The following is an 8,416-nucleotide window of genomic DNA, read 5'->3' as shown; positions in this document are numbered from 1 at the left end:
GTGCTGCTGGGGATTGAACCCAGAGAGTCTTTGACTCAATGTCTGCTCTACTTAAAACTTATTTTCCAAAGTAACCAAAAGAGTTTTAGAAATGCAAATCTGGTCAGGTGCATCCTTAGTTTAAAATCTTTCAAAATGTCTCTCTATTGGCTCCTTCTTCCATGGACTCACAGTACTAAGCTCTCTTTTATCTCTGAATTTGGTGACCAGCTTTTTTTTTAGTCATCCTTGGATGATGGCTTTCCTAACAGGCAAAGGTAAAGCTAGATGTTCTTCCAATACATGTCCTTAGCACTCTTACTATGTGTGCACTTACCACACTGAATCCAGTATTTTCTGAAGCCAGTATTAGGCCTTAAACTCCTTAAGAGTAAAGAATATTTAGAATGTTGTGGAGTCAGACTGAGTTTCAGTGTGGATTCTGTCATTTTCTACCTTTGTGACCTTGAGGAAGTTATTTGGCCTCCCCTGGATTCAATTGCATCAACTTTAGAATAAGATTATGTGAGAATAGTACTATCTCATAATGTTGGAGAATTAATGTCCATGCCTGGCACATAGTAAGCACTTGATTAATGTTAGCTATTATACTTGAGTTTTAGAGCCCTAGGGAGCCATTTAAGTTAGATCTTGGTGTATTTTGAGACTCATTCCAGAAAAAGGTACACAAGTGTATGTATACGTTATTTGATGTTGCCAGGAATAGCTAATTTTATCTGTCAAAAAATTTCTTCCTAGCACGCTCTTTTGAGTCACGGATTTTGGCTTTTAAATGAGCTAAAGGTTGTTAATTGGGAGAAGGGCCAGAAGAACTTATCCACAGCTTTGCAATCACATGTTGAACAAATCTGGCATCATAAGCGTCAAGCTGCCTTCTGTTTCTAATCGTTTTTCTTTCTAATTTAGTTTCTCCCACTCAAAGGGATTATAATTTATTTTCATTGCACAGTCCATGAAGATGTCACAAGATGTAAAGGCAATCATTTTCAAGTAGATGAAATCCATATTTGCTGAACATCATAGTTGGCTTTATCCCAAGTAAGCAGTAGCAATACTTCCCCAGATTGAGTGAACATGTTACTGATCTACAGAGGCTGGCAAGGGTCCTGAGTTGACATCTCATCTGTACCACTGGAAAAAAAAAATATATATATATTTTATGTGTATATATACATATATATATATAAATTTTATATATACATAGCAAGTGGCAGCATCTAATTTTTGAAAGTGTCTAAGGGTAGGTCAGCAGAGTCTGGACTACGAAAGCTTCGAATCTGTCATATTTCAAAATCTTCTCCCAGGGAATCTCACTTTCTTTTCTAAATTTCACTTTCTTCCCTTTCATCTCTTCATTTCCCAATAGCTCCCACCTCACCCTTTATTCTAACCTTAACAGAACAAACTCCTTCATGTCCAATATTCTGCTCTATCACATGTGCTTTCTATACACAGGCTCTGAAATTCCTATAAAAAGAGGTGACTGAAAATGCTTTTTGTCAGTCCCAAAGGCCTTAGGTCACAAACTCTTTTTCCTCTAGGCATCCCCACCAGCATCTCCTTTGGACTGAACACAATTCCTTGAAGATCTTACTTTATTTCTTCCACAGATTTGACATCATCTTGTAGTTTTGCCAGTTCCTTCTGTGTTTGTGGAAAACCCCAGTAGAAACAAATATGTTTTGGAGGGTTCAAAGCTTAATTCTGTGACCATGGATAAGTTTCCAAACCTTGTACACAAGTATGATGAAGTAATAGTCATTCTTCACATTGTCATGATAATTAAATACAATGACAAACTTTCTGGTGCACAATTAAGTTAATCCTCTTCCCTTTCTTCCCTAGTTTTGTGTTTCCTTCATAGTGCCCCTGACTGACCATTGGGAGACAACCCAGAACTCTGATTCACCATATGGGTTCTGGGTTTGATTTTTCTGCTTAGCCACTCCCTAAGGAATTAAGGAAATATAATCTCTTTATACCTAATTTTCCTTGCCTGCAAATTGGGGATAATACTAGCATTTACTTCAGAGGGTTTGCTGCAATGATTAAATGACAGAGAAGGTAAAGCAATTAGAGTGTAGCACATGGTGAGTACTTAAGGAATGCCTGCTGACACTATCACAATGCTCAGTGTTAGTAGATGCCTAAAAATACAATGAATTGAGAAAAAAATATATGAGAATATATTAACTGAGGTAATCTTGGTTGCTGTTCTCTTCCCAATGGTTGTCTTTTTTTCTGTTTAGTTTGCCTCAACATATTTTTTTTTTATTATTTAAACAAATGGGATGCCTCAACATATTTTATACCTGGATCTTACAAAGGATTTATTGGACTGGTTCAAACTGTGTTCAAGTCATAAAAATAATTTTTTTTTGTACTGGAGATTGAACCCAGGGGTGCTTTACCACTGAGCCACATTCCAGTACTTTTAATTTTTTTATTTTGACAGGGTCTTGCTAAGTTGCTGAGGTTGGCCTGGAACTCATGATCCTCCTTCTTCAGCCTCCTGAGTAACTGGGATTACATGCAAATACCACTGAAAAGTAAAAAAATTTGGAAGACAAAAGCCAGAAGGAATTGTTAAATGGAATTATAATAAAATAGAAAAGATGTTTAATGAGGGTGAATGAGAAATTTCTAATGTTATATATGTTAATTTAAATTTAGCTGATGTAATGTTAATATAATTACATTAGGAACATTAGACTGAGAACATCGGAAATCTAATAATAGGGTTTCTTTCCCCCTCTTCTAATGGGCTAATAATGTATTATAAACATATCATTAATCTGCAGTGTTTGTAGAAAAGTAAAGTAAGGTACTTAATTTAGCAATATTGCTTTTTTTAAAAAGTGTTAATTTTATCAGTCTTATAATTTAAGGAATCAACTATTTCTACAAGGGCAAATAACAAAAATCATAGGCCTCAGCCTCTCCCAGTTTCCCTCCCTAAGGCAACCACTTTCAAGTTCTTTACCCAAGTCTTAGATATGTATGTCCCTATATTTAAATAAAATTCATTTATTTATATTTTCTTACATTGTGAGATAAGGATTTAGCTCTTTTTCTTGTATTCTCACCACCACCAAAGCTCTGTGCATTCTTCATTTCTCCATCTTTCCAATACAGGATCATAAATTTGGTTAGATCAAAAGTATTTATATTGTAATACTTCTGTTTTCTGTATAGAGTGGAGCTATGTGGAAAACCACTATTAACTTTTTATTACTTGGACTCTGCGCACACGTGCGAGCGTGTGTGTGTGTGTGTGTGTGTGTGTGTTTCCTTGCATTCTAATTGTCTTGCCTTTTGTTTCTTTTTTTTGGTATTGGGGTATGGGGGATTGAACTCAGGGGCAATTAACACTTAGCCACATCCCCAGCCGTATTTCGTATTTTACTTAGAGACAGGGTCTCACTGAGTTGCTTAGTGCCTCACTTTTGCTGAGGCTGGCTTTAAATTACCGATCCTCCTGCCTCAGCCTTCCAAGCTGCTGGGATTACAGGCATGGGCCACAGCACCAGGCTTGCCTTTTGTTTCTTCATTTTGTGTTACTTACTTGTTTTCTATGACCACTAATACTTCAACTATTTAACCCTAAACTCTCCTCCAGCTTCTACCTATCTCAATATGTTTATTTATATTGGCTATCTGATCAACTTCATTGTCTAGAAAATTGTTCCCAGAGTCGTCTGAGCTGCTTTGTAACCTCTCTTAACCAACATCATGTGGATTTCCTCTGCTTCTCCCCTGTATGGATCTCCTTTTTCCTGGTTACAGTCTTCCTTTTTCTTGGTTTACTCATCTTTTAGGTGGAGTATATCCTCATTCTAGTAGTTTCTTAAAGAAAGATGTGTAGGAGGTAAAATTTTTGGAGAACTTGCAAACCTAAAACATGTCCTTGCTCATATTTGATTTATAACTTGATTGACTAAAGAATACTAGGTTGGATATTTATATTTTTTTAGTCAGAATTTTGAAAGCATTGCTCGATTGTTTTCTATTTTCCCAAGTGTCTTTTGAGAAACCTGAACTTATCCAGATCTTATGATCTTTGTGTGTTTTCTGGACACTTACAGAATCTTCTTTTTGAATCCAGTTCACTGGTTTAAATGTCTCCCCTCCAAAATTCAGTTGAAACTTGATGGCCAATGTGGTATTAAGAAGTGAAGTTTTTAAAGAGTGAGTATGTGATAACTTCCTCCTCTCATGAATGGGATTAGATACCTTTATATAAGAACTTAACTGAGGAAGTTCATCCCTTCTTGCCTTTCTGCCTTCTGCCATGGGAGGACACAAACTCTCCTCTGAAGAATACTGCATAAAGGTCCCAGCTTAGAAGCAGATAATAGTCTTCGCCAGACCTGAACCTACTGCTGCCTTGATCTTGGGCATTTCAGTCTCCAGAACCATGGGAAATAAATTTTATTTTTTTTATATATTAGTCTCAGCTATTTTGCTATGGTAGTTCACACAGAATAAGACAGTCTATTTTTAGGCATTGTGCTGAGATTTTAAGTGGGCCCTCCTAATTTTCTCCCAAAAATTCTTTATTTTCTAAAAAACTTAAAATGTTTTCCAGTTTTGGTTTTATGAGTGCATTGAGATAAGAATCCATGGCTTTTCTGAAGACATTGAGAGCTTTACTGTTATTCTTCCCGTATACTTTTTATTTTCACTACATTAAAAAAATTCTTTTCAGGCTTTTCTCAGACCTCTTCATGCTTGGTTGCCTGCTCATATTGAGGGCCTTAAGAATTGCCTGGAATGAGTGGGTGAAGCCTGTTCATGATGAGATTTCCTGTAGGGTGAGTTAACTGATGCCTTGGTTGGGGAACCCCTGATGTCAACATCTGTGTATCTTTGGGCCCTTCCTCTTGGGTCTGATGAATTCCCATGAATGAAACACACTTTGGTCTCCTGGACGACCTGCTATCATTCTGGTATGAGGAAGAAATTCTCCATTTAGTATGCATACATCATTTACCTAACTCTCCTGTTTTCTGTTTATTTAAACATTCCTCTGTTTTACCCTCTTTAAAGAGGAAATCTATCTTCTGCTGGGACCAGGGAGGGGAACCACCCAGCGTTCTGGATAAAAAGGGGCATCCAGGGATCAGATTGCTCAGATAGCTTCCAGTCAACATGCTCCTCTTTTCTGGGAGTAGTGGTACGATCAACACCTGAGGCTTTGTTATTTGGTGGTTTAAATTGACCTGGTTCTTGACTTTCTCCAAGAAATAAGATACTCAATTCAACTTTTCATCAGTATCACTTGTTCATCGACTTGGTAGCTATTTCTTTCCATATTCACTTTATCCTTGTAGCTTTTTGCTTTAAAAAAAAATCCCTTAACTATAGTTCAAGTGTAGTTTAAAAGAAAGTAAAAGTGTATTTTCAATCAGACATCCTTTTGCAATTTTGCTTTCCTTAGGTGAAAAATCCTACACTGGATATTTTCTAGTGTTTAGAGAGTTTTACAATTGCCCTCACTTGAAAAAACCACAGGCAGCAGACTCTGGGCACGCTGAGCTGGGAGGAACTCCTCTTCAATCCCAAAATGTAGGAGTGTGTTTTTGCTTCTCTTACCAGTTAAAAATAAAAATGCTCCAAATCAAGAACCAAGAAAAAGTTATGGAAATCTGATTGTGAAAAGCATTTTCAAAAGTATTAGTATTGTCAAACAAATCCTTCTCAATTTCAGAAACCAAATAGACCATAACACAATAATACTAAGTGATTTTTAACACGCCTCTCTCACCACTGGACAGATCTTTCAAACAAAAATTGAATAAAGAAACCATAGATCTCAATAACACAAACAATAATTTAGACTTAATGGACATTTATAGAATATACCATTCAACCAAGAGCTAAAATAGACCATATATTATGCCACAAAGCTAATGTTAGCAAATACAAGAAGATAGAGACACTACCTTGTATTCTATCAGATCATAATGGATTGAAGTTAGAAATAAATGAAAGAGTAAAAAACAGAAACTATTCCAACACCTGGAGATTAAACAATATGCTACTATATGATGAATGGATAACAGAAGATATTAGGAAGGAAATTAAAAAATTCTTAGAGGTAAATGAGAACAAAGAAACATCATATCAAAATCTCTGGGACACTATGAAAGCAGTACTTAGAGGAAAATTTATTTCATGGAGCGCATTCAATAAAAGAAGTAAAACTCAACAAATAAACGACCTAACACTACAGCTCAAAGCCCTAGAAAAAGAAGAACAGACCAGCACCAAAAGTAGTAGAAGACAGGAAATAGTTAAACTCAGAGCTGAAATCAACGAAACTGAAATAAAAGAAACAATACAAAAAATTGACAAAATATATAGTTGGTTCTTCGAAAAATAAACAAAATTGATAAACCTTTAGCCACACTAACAAAGACGAGAGAAAACCCAAATCACTAAAATTTGAAATGAACAAGGAAATATCACAACAGACACGAGTGAAATACAAAACATAATTAGAAGCTATTTTGAAAATCTATACTCCAACAAAACAGAAAACCTCGAAGACATCAACAAGTTTCTAGAGACATATGAATTGCCTAAACTGAACCAAGAGGACATACACAATTTAAATAGACCAATTTCAAGTAATGAAATAGAAGAAGTCATCAAAAGCCTACCAACAAAGAAAAGTCTGGGACCAGATGGGTTCTCAGCTGAGTTCTACAAAACCTTTAAAGAAGAGCTCATTCCAATACTTCTCAAAGTATTCCATAAAATAGAAGAGGAGGGAACCCTCCCAAACTCATTCTATGAAGCCAATATCACCCTGATACCTAAACCAGACAGAGACACATCGAGGAAAGAAAATTTCAGACCAATATCTTTAATGAACATCGACGTAAAAATTCTCAACAAAATTTTAGCAAATCGCATACAAAAACATATTAAAAAGATAGTGCACCATGATCAAGTGAATTTCATCCCAGGGATGCAAGGTTGGTTCAACATCAGGAAATCAATAAATGTCATTCACCATATCAATAGACTTAAAGTCAAGAATGACATGATTATTTCAATAGATGCAGAAAAAGCATTTGATAAAATACAGCACCCCTTCATGCTCAAAACACTAGAAAAAATAGGGATAGTGGGAACATTCCTTAACATTGTAAAGGCCATCTATGCTAAGCCCCATGGCCAATATCATTCTAAATGGTGAAAAACTGAAAGCATTCCCCCTAAAAACTGGAACAAGGCAGGGATGCCCTCTTTCACCTCTTCTATTCAATATCGTCCTTGAAACTCTAGCCAGAGCAATTAGACAGACCAAAGAAATTAAAGGGATACGAATAGGATAAGAAGAACTCAAACTATCCCTATTTGATGATATGATTATATACTTAGAGGAACCAGGAAATTCCACCAGAAAACTTTTAGAACTCATAAGTGAATTCAGTAAAGTAGTAGTATATAAGATCAATGCACATAAATCTAATGCATTTTTATACATAAGTGATGAATCTTTGAAAAGAATAATTAGGAAAACTACCCCATTCACAATAGCTTCGAAAAAAATAAAATACTTGGGAATCAATCTCACAAAAGAGGTGAAAGACCTCTACAATGAGAACTACAGAACACTAAAGAAAGAAATTAAAGAAAACCTTAGAAGATGGAAAGATCTCCCATGTTCTTGGATAGGAAGAATTAATATTGTCAAAATGGCCATACTACCAAAAGTGCTATACAGATTCAATGCAATTCCAATTAAAATCCCAATGATGTACCTTACAGAAATAGAGCAAGCAATTATGAAATTCATCTGGAAGAATAAGAAACCCAGAATAGCTAAAGCAATCCTTAGCAGAAAGAGTGAAGCAGGGGGGATCGCAATACCAGATCTTCAACTCTACTACAAAGCAATAGTAACAAAAACTGCATGGTATTGGTACCAAAATAGACAGGTAGATCAATGGTACAGAATAGAGGACATGGACACAAACCCAAATAAATACAATTTTCTCATACTAGACAAAGGTGCCACAAATATGCAATGGAGAAAAGAGCCTCTTCAACAAATGGTGCTGGGAGAATTGGAAATCCATATGCAACAGAATGAAACTAAACCCATTTCTCTCACCATGCACGAAACTAAACTCAAAATGGATTAAGGACCTCGGAATCAGACCAGAGACCCTGCAGATTATAGAAGAAAAAGTAGGTCCAAATCTTCACCTTGTTGGTCTAGGATCAGACTTCCTTAACGGGACTCCCATAGCACAAGAAATAAAAGCTAGAATCAACCACTGGGATAGATTCGAACTAAAGAGCTTTCTCTCAGCAAAGGAAACTATCAGCAATGTGAAGAAAGAGCCTACAGAGTGGGAGAAAATCTTTGCCAATCATACTTCAGATAGAGCACTAATCT

The sequence above is a fragment of the Sciurus vulgaris genome (assembly GCF_902686455.1).
Source record: "Sciurus vulgaris genome assembly, chromosome: 8".
Lineage (NCBI taxonomy): Eukaryota > Metazoa > Chordata > Mammalia > Rodentia > Sciuridae > Sciurus > Sciurus vulgaris.
This window is presented reverse-complemented; position numbering follows the sequence as displayed.